Below are 16,041 nucleotides of genomic sequence, written 5' to 3' on the forward strand. Positions count from 1 at the left end.
AAGAAAAGCAAAAAAAAAAAAAAAAAAAAAAAAAAAAAAAAAAAAAAAAAAAAAAAAATCAGAGAGGTAGAAGAAAAAGAGAGAACAAGTGGAGCACTGTGAAAAGTTCTAGAAAGACAGAAGGAAAAAACCAAACAGATGACTTTGTCAGAGAAACTTGTGCAGAACTGATGGAATGTCAGTTGTCAGCCTGAATCCCTAGCACAATAGATGGAAACGGACCTATATACTGTGAGTTTTCTAAACAGTGGCAGTAAAAAGAGAGTCTACAAGTTGTAGAGAGGGAGAAAGAAACCACACAGATCATATACACAGTATCAAAAATCAGAATGACTCAGAATCAAAAAGACAGTGGAACTTCAAATTATGAAGAAAATTCTATTCCCAAAAGGTAATAGTCAAATAACACTTTTAAACATGCACAGTCCTGAAAACTTCATCTCCCATGTACCTTTTCTTAAAAAGCCACTGAGGATGTATTACACCAGAACTAGAACACAAACCTAGACAGAGGAAGACGTGAGCTACAGAGAGAAAGTCAACAAACAAGGGTGTAACAATGTATTTCCCAAGAGGATGGAGAAGGGAGAGCCCCAAACTGGCAGCTGCACATCCAGGAGAGATAGGATGATGGGTCCAGATTAGAACGCTGTGCCTCAAGACCAGATATAAGGAGGGTTCTGATCACCCAAATCCCCACTGCCACTGTGTGTACCATCTCTTTAACCTCAGAACAGAATGCCTCAGAAAACTTCACTCAGATTCATGTCTACACCTGCATTAATTTGACCTTGTGTTGAAGTCCTTCTTCTTCTTCTTCTTCTTTTTTTAAATGCTCTGCTTTCTGGATCAACCGATGACTCTCATTCTCTCATTTCTCCCTCAAAGCAAGCAGTCCTTTTGATCTTTATGTGAGAGCAGGAGTTTGGCCATGGATCTTACTTAGAAGCAGGAGACTCCATACCACTTCTGGACTTCCAGCCACAGTCTAGGTCTGTCTGATGACCCAAATTTGCCCAGTCTTGTTTCGTAGAACTGTTTCATGTCCTTACCACTGACTTCCCCACTGACTGAGAATTGAGTTTTGTTAAACTCTTGAAGCAGTTAAAGTCAAACTATGATCTAGAGGCTCTGTTCAGCTTATCTTCTCTTGGATTCTACTTCTAACAATGGGGATGGTGTCATGCCCTTTTCCCATCAGGTTTGTCTTTGCTACGGATTTTTCTAAATTAAACACTGTATTATTTAAGGATATGTACATAGGTAGAAACACTACCAAGGAAAGAAGGAGAAAGATGGGAATATTCTGGACAAGGACACATGAGTGCTCCTGAGATACTGCAATGATCGATGTCTTAACCCAGGTAGGAAAGATGTTGAGAGCATCACTGTTTTTTGGCTACTATTAATTTGTAAATTACATGTTTACAGTGTAATACATATCAAAAAATAAACAACAATAAGGAAATAAGGGGGGGAGGCAGAAAAGAAGGAAGGGACAGAGAAGGAAGAGAAGGAGAAAGGGAGGAAAGAAAGGAAGAAGGAATGATGGAAGGAAGGAAAGAAAGGAAGAAGGAATGATGGCAGTGGGAACATGATTGTTCATCCTTTCTATTTTAGTGATATATATCCATTCACTATGGATTACTAACAAACAGATTTTTGATCAACCTCTGTAGTTTCTATATATATATAAATCCCAATTTTCCTTTGTTTCTACATTCTTCCAGCCTCTTGGAAATGTTACCATGCTATATTTTAGTTCTGTTATTGAAATTTACATCAACCTGACTGAATGCAGGGTAAAGGCATCTTTTAAGATTTTGGTAAAGAATATGCTACACAATTTTGCTTTACAGTTTTATGTTTTTGAGGATGTGGATATATGGAGAGGGTTTATTAACTAGGGTTTCCATACATATGAATTTAATGTATCTACACATTTAATTTTAAAATACTTTCCAACAGAGTATTTTATATTTGTTTCTGAGAGAGAAAGAGAGAAAACTCTAGCCTGAGCCAGATTTACCACTATATGTATGTATACTGGTCACTGATAATTTATCTATATTGAAAGTAGTTGGAACTACATAGCATTACTTAAGTTTTGTTTGGCCATTAAAACATTCCTTCTAAATGTCCTTAAAAATACTTAATATTTCAGTAACTTCATTAGATTAAACATTTCATTTATTAAGAGCAAATGTCCATGGAAATGAATCATTAACAATTCAGTGTAAATTTTTACACTCCGTTTATGTTCCTTCTAACATAAAGGCAGCAGGATTATGGGCAGATCATCATTGTTTAATATTAACTGACACCGTAATATGTTCCATAGATTGTGTTCAGCTTTTCATCTATATTTCAATTAATTTTCAAAATAACTTCAAAGGTTGGAATTATTGTTTTTTATCTCTGAGATAAAATTAAGCCCAGAGATACTGTTACCTGCTCAAATCATGAGAATAAGTCAATGTCATGAGTGGGTATCTAAGCAGATCTGGTGGGTTTGAAGCATAAGTCCTTTCCAGGGGAAGCAGAGAAGCTGAAGGAAAGAGTTTCCAACATGGTAGGACCCAAGATAAAGGGCCATAAGGCAGAAGTTACATAGTGTTAGAGTCCTGTGCTAGGAAAAAATCGAGTTTAAAAAAAAGCATTGAGAAGTAGGCAGGGTAGGACAGCAACTCTTAAAACATCACACGTTTTTGTCTATAAGCATCCCTAGCTATCATAACTGCAAAGTGGTTTAATGTTTTTCCAAAATATTGGAAAATTCTGAACTATCATGCTTTTCAACCCAGTGTCTTCCTGGCATAGCCCAGCGTCGATGATGCAGATTCACAAAGGTGTCCCATTTTATGTCCTCAACTCTTCTGTCTATGCACCCTCATGGTACTCATGAAATCCAATGAAAGATAACTTCATCATTTACGTGAAGTACATGTATTATGAAGACAACCACAGTCTCACCTGGTTGGCCCATATCCTCTTCCTCGGGGACAGGTGTCTTCTTAAACGCCCCAGCGTGATCAAACCTGAGAGACTCTTTTTACCCTCCCAGTTGTGATTTCAAATTGGACTCTGGTTGCTCTTTATGCCACCATTTGACTTTCATCCACGCCTTTCTCCGTGGGTTCTGCCCCAGATTTGTAAATGCAGTCGCTTCACATCTCCACGGGGATTTCAGCTGAGTCATTTGGGGCTTGTACTCTCACACCTTCCTCCATGAGTTCAGTGCTGCTCCGTCTCTTGAAAGCCCCTCTAAGCCTTGTTTTTAGTTCACTAACATTTCCTTCAGTTGAGTCCCTGTGTCGGTGACAGATGTGTGGAGCACATTAGCCTGAAGCCCAACTCTACATGAAAAAATGCCTCTTTTTTTTTTTGGAACAGTGCAACACAATGTCTAAAAAATAAGTCTGATAACAAAAGTTGATATGTGCTTTCATGTTGAACTATCCTTAAGTTCCTTAAAACAGTTTTCTAAAATATCACAAAATTCCCTCTATCCAAGGTGAGGCAGACTACAGAGACGGGGTCACGCAGTCACTTTCCACAAAGGGCTTTGTTTTTGAGAAACTGTGATATCTTTCAGCTAACTCTTTTCTTCATAGATATCCAGGACATTTGAGTCTAGTACTGCACATCCATGATCCTGCAATGAATGCATTATAAGCCTGCAATAATCAGTTCCAAAGTATAAAGCCCTCTAACGTAAATTATTGGAGAAAATTTATTTAACAACTCTCTAAGTCTGAGATTCATGATCAATAAAGTTGTGATAGGAACAGACCCGATTTCAGATGGTTTTTGTACAATTAATAGAAAAAAAATATGTAAAGCAGTGACCAGACTGTCTGGATTTTTTTTTAAGTTTTCTATACATTGAACAATTATTTAATTTTTGCCATGAGATCCATGAATTAGTTTAAATCTGAATTAGTTTAAATTAACAAAAAATGGGCATTTTTATGTTTTCAAAGAGTAATGGCAATGAAGATTGACCTAGGAAAATATTTGTAAGTGAGAGGTTTTGGATAATACTGCAAAGAATTATTATCCAAAAAATAGGTTTTGGATAATAAATCAACGAATCCAAAGATTTAACATTATAATGGGACATTCTATTGACACCTTCAGAAAATTTTTTTTTTTTTAGTAGACTCAAATGATTTCTGACATTCCACCCCCTGATTATAACTCTCTTAACTTGTATGGCATTGTGGTAGATGAGGGCAATACCGGAACCCAACGGCCTGAGTTCAAATCCTGGCTTTGCCCGGCACTGTCAGGGACTTTTGCCAAGTTTCTTTGTGTTTTCCTGAGGTATGCTCCTAGTTACTGAGGTGGGCCGAGCTAAAAGCACATATGTATTTATACACACATATTTCTATCCCTGTATCTTGACAGCCATGAATTTACGCCAATACCACGAATTCTAATCCAAACATACGATTCATTCAAACTTTCACAATTTCATATTTGTACTCCGCTTCTCCAATGGTGAGAAGTCTGCCTCTCATTACCTTCAATACATTTGCAAATTTATTCAATGCTCCTCTGCATAGACAATCTCCAGACTCCGACATGTGGCCATATCACACAGAAGTTTCTCTCTTATGGACTGCACACCATGCCAGCCTATCATGCCTTTGCCTTGAACCAACACAGTGTTTCTTAACTTCTTTTGATACGGAACTTCTTTGAGAAGTTGATGCAAACTACCTTCCCTTTCCTTAGAAAAAAGCAAATCTACACCAAAATGTCTATAATATCAAGAGGTTCATGCCAGTTGCTTTAGGGCATAAAAATGGTTTTGCACATTTTTTAAATCTAAAATGAACTTTTGGGGTTCTAAGCTTTAGAAGTAGAAAGAGATTAATCTCTAAATAAATAAAATTAAAATATGCACATTTATTCAAGTGGATTGCTTTTAATTTTTTAGAAAGTTAATAACCAAATAATACATTTAATGTAACTCTTCTACCCACTTACAAGAATTTAAAAATAGGGACGCCTGGGTGGCTCAGTTGGTTAAGCAGCTGCCTTCGGCTCAGGTCATGATCCCAGCGTCCTGGGATCGAGTCCCACATTGGGCTCCTTGCTCCGCGGGGAGCCTGCTTCTCCCTCTGACTCTGCCTTCCACTCTGTCTGCCTGTGCTCGCTCTCCCTCTGAAAAATAAATAAATAAAATCTTAAAAAAAAAATTAAAAAAAAAAAAAAAAGAATTTAAAAATAGAGAGAATTTTGCTTTTAGGAAATAGTGGTCTTTATTAATTGTTTTTTCTTTTTTACTGTGGTAAGACCACTTAGCCTAAGATCTACCCTCTTAACACCTTTTTTAAGTGCAAAATACAGTGCTGTTAACTTTAGTCACAGTGTAGTAAGGCAGATCTCTCAAACTTATTTATCTTGTGCCACCAAACTTTAGACCCTTTGAACAGCAACTACATCTCCTCCTCCCTTTGACCCTGGTAACCACCATTCTATTATTTCTGTGATTTGTCTATTTCAGATTCCTCATATAAATGCAACCATGCTGGATTTGTCCTTCTGAGACTGACTACCCTCATATAGCATGGTAACAGAGCATGTTTGTTTATTGATGCTTCATAACCAAAATTATCCTGAGTAAACCTGAAGTCACATTGTCTGGGTTAGAAACGTGGTTTCAGCAGTTACAAGTATACCACTGTGCAAATTACTTAGCCACTCAGTGCCACAGTTTCCTCATCTGTAAAATGGACAATCATAGCATCTACTTAACTTGTTGTTTGTGAAAATTAATTGTTGCAAAGTGTTTCAAATTATGCCTATAAATTTAAAAAGAGAAAATGAGGGGCTCCTGGATGGCTCAGTCAGGTAAGCATCCTTACTTCAGCTCAGGTCCTGGAACGAAGCCCTGAGCTGGGAATCCCTGCACAGCAGGAAGTCTGCTTCTCCCTCTCCCTCTCCCTCTGCTGTTCCCCCTGCTTGTGCTCTCATCCTCAAATAAGTAAATAAAATATTTAAAAATAGAAATTAAAAAATAGAAATAAAAAGAGAAAATAAAGACAATACTTCCTCACTATTAACATATTGAAATGATACACTCTAACATCCTACAACCATTTAAATATCAAAACTGTGTCTATACAAACAATAGTGCAAACATTCTAAGGATCTTCTGATTGTATATAGAGCCAAATTACCAGTTTTGTACTTACGTACAGCAGAGCGACCAAAATGGCCTGTTTGCCCCATCTCTACACGGACTTTTGTTATGCAGCCGTTGGCTTTAAGAAAGGTTAGCACGGTTCTCAGAACCACATTGTCATGGGTATATGGTCACAGATTAAAATCTAAACCTCAAATCTAAAGTCAGTTCAGTCAAATCTAGGAGACTGGAACAGGGAAGTAAAATTGTCTAAATTTGCTGCGGGGCAAACAGGCATCCATTTTAACAGAATCCTCTTATCTTTTCAATTGGTTGTCTTGGCATTTGTAGTGGCTTTAGGATAAACACTTAAGAAGTGAATACAATACTTATCTCCCTCACCATTCAGACTGATGATTGTCGTTTGACAACCTAAGATGAAAGATCTATTCTGAGTGCAAATACTTATTACTACGGGATGTGAGCATTTTCAAAGACGAACCCAATGTACAATCTTAGGCCCATAAACTGGCTTCAATTACTACTATTCTCCTGTGAGTGTTTATATTTCAAAAGTATTTGGATCGGAAAAATATAATTTTTAAGAAATATTGAGGCCATTTGTGTTCCTTTGGGTTACTTCTGAAGTTTAGATGCAGTGTTTATCAAAATTGTTTGTCTTGTAGAGGTAAGAATGACATTTCTAGACTACTAGCTCCATATTTAGGAATGGTCTGTCAGATAATCAGACCTATAAATAAGAACTGGAAGCAGCTGGAACAGAATTGGATTCCTCTGGATAATTGGCTTATATGTCACCCAGGGAGAAGCAAGTACTCCGTCTAAAATAATGTTGACTGATGAGACAGGATATGTCTTTCCACATATACCACACATTTTCACAGGAAAAAAAAAAAAGCTCAATGTCCAGAGACATTTTAAGTTTCATGACTATGTACTTTGAAATCAAATGGACCAGCTTCTTGAAACCTCAGGAAAAGGAGGCAAAATGTCAAACATTCTTAAAATCAATACCATGTTCATGTTTTGGAAACTGAACTTCCCAGGAAGTATAACAGATTATAAAATAAACAGTTCAAGTAGAAAAGGCTCAATTAAACATATTTATAAGATGTCTGCCTTTGAGCTAATTACATAGTACTATTCATGGTTAACAGTGGGAAAACATACCTTTGGTTTCTGTAAGATGTCTCTTCACGTCAAGGAAAATAATGAGTACATTAAGAAAGCACTTTGGAAAGTGATAAAGAATGTGTCAGTTAATCAAAATGATCTGTAAAGTGGCCTCCACATTCACCTTTATAAAACCAACCATAAAGTTAAATATCATCATGAAATCATTTTTTGGTGCTGGTATATTGGTGAAGATGGAATCACTCATATATACAGAAAAAAGGCAAAACAGTACATTAGAAAATAATACCTAGTTGAAGAAACTTATCCCATTTGAGAAAATCTGCTTTTATATTTAAGAATTATTTCCTCTGCCCTTAGAATTACAAATGATCGTAACTCAATTAAGTGTTCATTTCTATTGAGATGCTAATTTATTTACTTATTTATTTTAAAGATTTAATTTATTTGAGAGAGAGAGCATGAGCAGGGGGAAGGGAGAGGGAGAGCAAACTCCCCACTGAGCAGGAAACTGAGGTGGGGCTCAATCCCAGGACACTGGGATCAGGACCTGAGCCAAAGGCAGATGCTGAGCCAACTGAGCCATCCAGAGGCCCCTGAGATGATAATTTATAAGCCACATTGATCATGGAATTTAAAGGAAAAAGCAGAATAAGTAGAGCTACAATATGATACTAAAAGAAAACTACTAAGAACATAAATTTTGGACATACACCTAAAATTATGATTTATGACCAAGAAATGCTGCTTTTAGTAAATATTTTTTCATGTCTAAAGACATGGGATATGGAGCATAAAGTAATATCTGAATTCCTTTTATTCATTTACTTAGTAAATAATTATTGACTACCTAAATTATTCATTATAATTAAGCCCTATCCAGAGGAAGCAGTGAGATACGTATACAAATAAGGAACTAGAGTAGCTACTGTATGCCAAGCATTATAATAATCACTGTGTGTTATCTCCAATTATTTAAAAATGTTGCCTGGTATGGGTTAGGATTCCTCTTTGCCTCTGAGACAACTGAGGGTCAGAGAGGTTCCCCAAGGTGCTCAACACCTAGAATTCAAACCAAGTTCAGTGATGTTGCTAAGATTTTTTAAGTATGATGATGGCATATAGCTATATTTCAGGAAGAAATATCATATTTAAATTCAAACTGCTTTCAGAACTGAGAGAAGAAATGTCCTTGTGTTTCTCCATCCCTGTCTTCTTCTGCCTTACTCATCTTTTGAAATATAGCTACTCGGGATGGATCACTGGCCAAGATTTCACCATTAGCAATTGGTTCCATTGGCTATTTCCTTTCAATTAACCATATACATAAAACCAACTTTTTAAAGAATTTTTATGAGTTTAGAGAACTACCCATAAGAGTTGTAGTTGCATTTTTATATTAACTACTGTCACTCTAAAAATAACATGGTTCCTACAAAGTCAATATTTAAAACTAACTCCTTAGTTGTGATTTGTAGGTTCTATGTGGAATCATCAATAAAGATTTTAGTTTATGAAAGTGAGAATGATAGTCTGAGGGAGAGATGCCAGTGGAATCATGCAAAGCACCTAAATTTGATAGTAAATCCTCAGTCTTTCTGCCCTTAAGAACCAGAGAACAGAGTTCATGCCAACCTCAGTTTTTGGATAGGAGGGTGTGGGAATCCTAGAAAACAGAAGGTAAGAGGGGAAAGTCCCACATTTTGTATATATAATTTGCCAAAATATTTGGCTATGAGACTATGCATGATCTAAAATTAAATCATCCAGTTAAGGGTAAAAGACCTGAGTTTTGATATGACCTCCCTCCCAAAAGACAGGGTTTACAGTTTAAATCCAACCACGTTAACTGCTCAATAAAACTAAAGTCAAGATTCTTCAGAGGATTACAACAGCATTCTGGGCCTCTGCGACATCACAGTAACACTGTTTATTATATAATCCAGGAAAATGTTACTCATTCTCAAAAGAAAATGAAATAAATGGAAACTGGCATTAAGATGATCCAGATGTTGGAATTAGCAGACAACAATTGAAGCAGCTTTTAATTACTAAGCTGCACAATATAAATGGAATTGTGGATCTAATGAATAAATAGATGTGAAATCACAGCAGAGAAATAAGAAGTATACAAAGGAATCAGACGAAAATTCCAGAACTGAAAATTGCAATCCTTGAAATAAAGAATTCACTGGTTGTATTTAACAGCAGAAAGAAGATTAAAGGAAAGGAAAGAATCTGTAAATTTCAAAATAGGTCAATAAATATAGACTAGTATAGACATTATGTATTATTTTTTTCTTTTCTTTCTTTCTTTTTTTTTTTTTTTGCTTTTAAGGTTTTATTTTTAATTAACATACAGTGTTCTATTGGTTTCAGGTGTATGACATAGTGATTCAACACTGCCATACATCACCTGGTGCTCATCGCCACAAGGGCACTCTGTAATCCCCATCACCTATTTCACCCGTTCCTCCGACACCCCTCCCTTCTGATTACCATCAGTTTGTCTTCTACAATTTAAAGAGTCTATTTCTTGATTTCTCTCTCTCTTTTTCCCTTTGCTCATTTGTTTTGTTTCTTAAATTCCATATATGAGTGAAATCTGGTGGTCTTTCTCTGACTGACTTATTTCACTTATTGTTATACTCTCAAACTCCAACCATTCCATTGCAAAAGGCAAGATTCCATTCTTTTTTATGGCGGACTAATATTGTTACATATATAACATGATATCTTTTGATGAATCTGTATCCATTCATCAATCAATGGACACATGGGCTTCTTCTTTGTCTTGATTTTGTAAATAATGCTGCTACATAAATGGGGGTACATGTACCCCCCTGAATTAGTGTTTTTGTATTCCTTGGGGAAATACCCAGTACTGCAATTGCTGGGTCATTGGGTGGTTCTATTTTTAACTTTTTGAGGAATCTCCATACTGTTTTCCAGAATGGCTGCACCAGTTTGCATTCCTACCAAGAGTGCATGAGGATTCTTATTTTTTTCAAATAAACACAGCATAAAAATTTCAGTAGCCCTGGATCCTATCTGAGAAAATGATTTAATTATTCTCACCTATAAGATGATCTGTAATATCATGTTAAGCCAAATTTTATAAAAATGCCTTAGCTGAAAAAACAAAGAGCAATAATAAATTTATTTGTGCTCTATGTTGTGGTGAGTGTTTAGTTCTACATGCTGATATTTTAACAACCTTTGCATCAATCAAACGTATTCCACAACATATCTTTAGTTCCAAATCATGTGATGCTATTAATGTTAACTGTTATTTTTATGCACCGTTCAAACTCTGGTACATTCATTTAGTCTAAGTTCTTCTTTGTTATGTTTGTGGCCTGAGTGACTCAAGCTATGCTTCTCCCAAATTCCACAAAGATTTATTTATATATCAAAAATGACAAGTTTTTAAATTTATAATGAAATATATACTGGACTCCAGGAAATGGTCATTTATCCTATGCTGCTTTATTTCCTAATATAAAGCTACCTGAAGAAAATAAGTGAAAATCAGAAGCTTTTTGAGTATTAGAATCAGAGCAAAAGTGTGGTCTTAAGGGAGATTTTCACGAAGCAAGCACATCCTAATAATGTTCCTTTCTTCAAAAAAATGTAACTACAACTTCTTGGGATAAAATGGTCACTAATTATCCTTAGTTTCTTTAGCATAATAGTCTTTCCAATTTGTTTATTATTTACATTGGTCTATTGATATAAAAGTTATCTAAAGTCTTCCATATCTTTTTGTACTCTCAAGAAATTTGCACATGGGAGTTTGAAAGAATATAAAATTAAATACCAAAGAGCTAGGATCAATAATCTACTCTCCCTCATACTCTCCCTCATAAAGTGTGGGAGCGTGAATAGGAAAGTTCCCTTTCCCCAGTTTCTACTCTTCTGAATTCAGCAATAATCAGTGATTCCTGATTTTCAAACTGTGTTCAATTTCTTAAAAAAAAAAATAAATTACCTTTTCAATCTTCCTTCAATGTAAAAGACTTAGGTCAATTTTATGGTAGTGTAGACCCTTGTAGTATGTATATACATTCCCATTTGAAGTGTTTTTCCCTTATTTCATCTTTTCTTTGAAGAAGAAAGATGAACAACTTGTCTAAGTAGAAGTCTAAGAAGAAGAACAACACTAGATCTTGTTATCCTTCTAATGTTCAACCTAGTGTTCACCTTGGAGATCCAGGCTTATAATAACCACTCTTCGAGTCCTTCATATTTAAAAATACTTTTATTTCTAAAGCTTCAACAGAACATTTTCTTGTGATTAGAACCAAGAAACCAGCAAAATCTAAAAGCACGTTTATCTTGTTTAATTTTGCTAGAGCTTTACTCCACATGACAGCCAAATTATCTACTTCCCTTTATTTTTGAACAAATGAAAACAAAGAACAGATATTACCCATTTGAGCAACCGTAGTTTTACATCACATTTTAGCTCACAGTAACCCTAATGAATTCTCGTTATTGAAGTGATAGATGATCAATTTTTAAGTCAGAGAAGCAGTTCAAAACTAGTTCTTCTACTTTCAATTGCTTCCCTAAATCTCCATTAAGATCATTCAGACCTTTTTCTTCTTTTTTTCCCCCTTGTCCTAGGAAGAAATGAGGGGTTATTTTTTGCACAAAATAATAATGGCATGCTTTATTCTAATAAAAGGAGTTTGCATTTTGGAAGTATGGGTATGATAATGATGGAGACTAAATTAAATATGCGCTACCCATGTAAATAGCCAGCATTTCTTCCGTAGTCTCCTAAAGCCATAAACTGAGCATTCACAAAGATGAGATTTCTCATGGCGCTGACAAAGTGAGGCTGAGCAACAGAAACTAGAAAATCTCTAACAGCAGTGGGGCTTTATACACCATGCGTAATTTAAGATTAAAAATGTAGCTTTATCTCAGTGTGAGGCCAATGTTAATAACTAGACCTATTCAAGGGAAGCTTCAAGAATTCTATAATTGAAAGTTGCCCAATTGTGCATGGACTAACCTAACTTTTGAGGAGCACAATTCATCTTCGTCAGTATTTCACTTAAATAACAAAGTTTCCAGAAAGCAGCAAGTGCCTTTGCTTTGTGTATTATCAACTTTGATGCCCTGAATGTGTTTCTGCTTTTGCAAATGATGGTCCATGTAAATAGCACTCTGGCAGATTCTGATTACAAAATCAGGCAGGCAGAAAAATTCATTTATGCTTAAAAGAACAGCAAATGTTATAATACTCGATCTTCAGCAAAACAATGATCATTTTACCTACAGCTAACTTATCCGTTGTCATGGCACACTTTTTTACAAGTTAATTTTTTAGGCTTCTTTAGATTGATTCTTTTTACCAGAGCAATGTTTTTTCAGCTATCTTCATTTATGTTCCATGTTCTGATTATTGAGATTTTGTCTGTTAAACTAATTATACTGGAACACCAAGTTCACTTAAAAAATGAGAAATTACAACTTCCATAATTGCATGTTTATATGAGTGATATGAAAACATCCAGTCACGATCCATGGGTGTGTGTATTACAACAATTTCTTTCGACTTTTGACAGATATCCCAGAGGGAAAAATAAAATAAAACAACGTCTCCTTTATTGTTTCTCACAGTGAGATTCAGCTTTAGGTTTACTTCTTTTGATCTACTTGACCAAACATAAGTCTGGACTCTAGACTCATTAAGGTGCAACTTGCAAACCTCCATTGAGAGAAAGTTAATAAGCGTCTGCACTCATGGCATCATTTAATGTCTCCCTTTCAGTTATTTGAGATTATCCTGAGGCTAGTATTTGTCTGACAAACTTAGATTTATGAGATATGCATGTCCAGAATTTGCAATTTAATATCTTTTTTAAGTTCAATGAGATAGGTCAACTTAAACATACAGGCTATTGTCCAACATTGTCACATTCATGTTCTTGAATAAAAATTTCTCATGAGCTATTGAAATATAGCATGCAGGTTGGAATCTTGGCATGATTGTTCGCCTGCCCATCTGTCATCATTATTTTGCCCATTCACATTGTGATATGCCAAGATGAACTGGAAACAGAAGCCAGCAAAGGTCTGAATGAGGAATCTAGCCTTCAGGACACACAACCAAACTTATTTTCCCCTGTAAAATGTTCCTAACAGAGAGAAAATTGATGACCTCTTTTGAAAGGATTTTCCTAATGGTGGTCTTCCAAAAACAATCTGCTTTGATTTGTACTTTGGTTAGATTTATATCCCATAACCAGATTTATAATTTCTATTTTCAAGTCTTAGATTGTAATATGCAATAATTTTTGCAACATATTTTTTATTTGTTTATTTATTATTTTATATTACTAATTGTGACCAGGGACAACTTAGGTTAGTATTTAGGAATATACAGTTTAGTAAGAGCATGAGATAGTCTGAAAGAAATACCTTAGCCCAAGGTTTCCATGGAAAGAAGGTGAAAGATCAATATGAATGTGAGAAGGTAGTGGAGAGAGTAAAAACATCTGTGGTCCAGAGATAGAACCAAATTAGGGACCAGAAGGTAAATTCAGGGGCCTCATTTCAGAGCAGGATAGCAAGCTTGGAGTAACCTGGATGAATTTTTTCAAACAGTATTTCCATTTTGGTGCCTTAAATGTACAGTGTTAAATAATCTGACATTGGCACTCCATAGAAGTAGATAGTTATCAATCGAATTTCTTCAAACCTTATAAAATTCTAGAAACAATGCTGCATCAGGCACGGATAATTGCACTGACGAAGTAACTGGATAACCTGGAGAAAAATTCTCCTCCTTTTTGCATTTGTCCCAGAGTCTTGAACAATCTATATGATGTCAACTTCTGAGTCTATGTACAGTAGAAATATGAAATATCCACAAATTTCCCCCAGTTTTAGTACTCTGAAGGCCAATTCATAGAGCATTAAACTGTGAGAAAATACTTTCCTGGGGGTGGATACAAATTAACGAGGATTTAGATTTTTCTTGAAGGTCAAGAGTCAAAATGACCATTTTACAAAGAAAAATTATATCCTTGTTGGTATTCTCCATTATTTCCTATCCCCAGGTATATGCTGAAATTCTAAAATCTCCTCTCGCATTTAAACAAAACTTGTATCAGGATTGCTTATTCTCAGCAAGAAAGATAAACTAGAGACAGCAGTAAAGTCTTTTTCTCTTGGGACTGCTTAACCTCAAATTTAATGACTGGTCTTAATTTCTTCTGGACATTGTATGAAAGTAGATGTTATGTGTCCTCTAAAACCTGTGTCCTCTAAAAACTCATACGTTAGGATGAATATCTGTGTCCTCTAAAAACTCATACGTTAGGATCCTAACCCCCAGTGAGATGATTTTAGGAGGTGAGGCTTTGGTGAGGTGATTGGGACAGGACGATGGAGTCTTCATTAATGAATTTATCACTCATTAAAAAAATAGTAATAATAACACCCAAAGAACTTCCTTGTCCTTTTCATCATATGAGGATGTAATATAAAGACGCCATCTATGAGTCAGGAAGCAGACCTTCACAAGACATCAATCTTAGATGTTCAAGCCTCCAAACTGAGAAATAAATTTATGTTGTTTGTAAGCCGTTCGGTGTATGGTATTGTGTTAGAGCATCCCAAATGGGCTAATGATAATTTTTAGATACCTGCAGCAAACATGTTAAGTAGGGGAAATTAACTATGTATATTTACCCAACAAATGAATTTATGTGTGAGAGATGAATTATAAGTTTCCTTCCATAAGTTATGTGAGTGGGGTTCACAGTTCTATGCTCTGTGTTTCATAGTTTATAGGTCTTTCATGTTTTATTTTATTGCTACTTTAAATTCCATACTATGAATTATTAGGCCACTATTTTAAGAAAGATAGAATCTGTTTATGGTTTGATTTCTCTCGTGCTGCAATATATGCTTTCACACCTTTAAAAATACATCATTCTACTTCATTTTCTGAAGAGTAATAATTTATGATTATCTTCCATTACAGGCAATGACTTCAATTTACAAGAAGTGCAATAGAGATTCTTTTTTTCATTTTTCAAGACAAAAAAGATTCAGCCTTATTGTGTAGGTTTTGACTCCCTGGACAGCTTCACCAAGGTCAACAATCTTACATAAAAGTGAGATGTAGAGTTTTTAAGATGTAAAACCCAAGCAGGATGTATGATCACCCTCAGAAGTAAACTATATTATTACAAAAAGGTCAATAGTGCATTAGTCAATTAATTATCTTTCTAATTGTTATTAAATCTTCAATGTGCCATTTGTCATGACACTTATCCAATATGGTACTTTATGTGGATAATAATGAGGAAGAAATAAAAATACAAATCTGAACTCTCCATAGAGGTAATTATGTTGTCAAATGTACGGGTAATGAGAAAGTTTTCTAAGCTTTTGAAACTTTTCTAAGTTTTTGTTTTTGTTTGTCAATTTTCTCAACAAACACTATTTTTGCAAGCCAAGCTCCACACACACACAACAAATCACAAAGACAATCCTGAGGATGTGTTTAGAAACATAAAATTTAAAAAGCCAATGTGAAATGACTGATTGCTGAATGTTGGAAAATACTTTATTCTGTATTAAAAGTAATAGATGTCTAATATTACAGGGGAAAACACATAACTGAAGTCAGTAGTCAGCAAGTTTCCTATTATTTGATAACCCTGTAGCTTTGTGGATTTTTTTTTCCCAGAAATTAACCTTAACTATATATGGTCACTTCTGTA

This window comes from Mustela putorius, unplaced genomic scaffold (assembly GCF_011764305.1).
Source record: "Mustela putorius furo isolate JIRA1106 unplaced genomic scaffold, ASM1176430v1.1 tig00000508_pilon_pilon_pilon, whole genome shotgun sequence".
Lineage (NCBI taxonomy): Eukaryota > Metazoa > Chordata > Mammalia > Carnivora > Mustelidae > Mustela > Mustela putorius.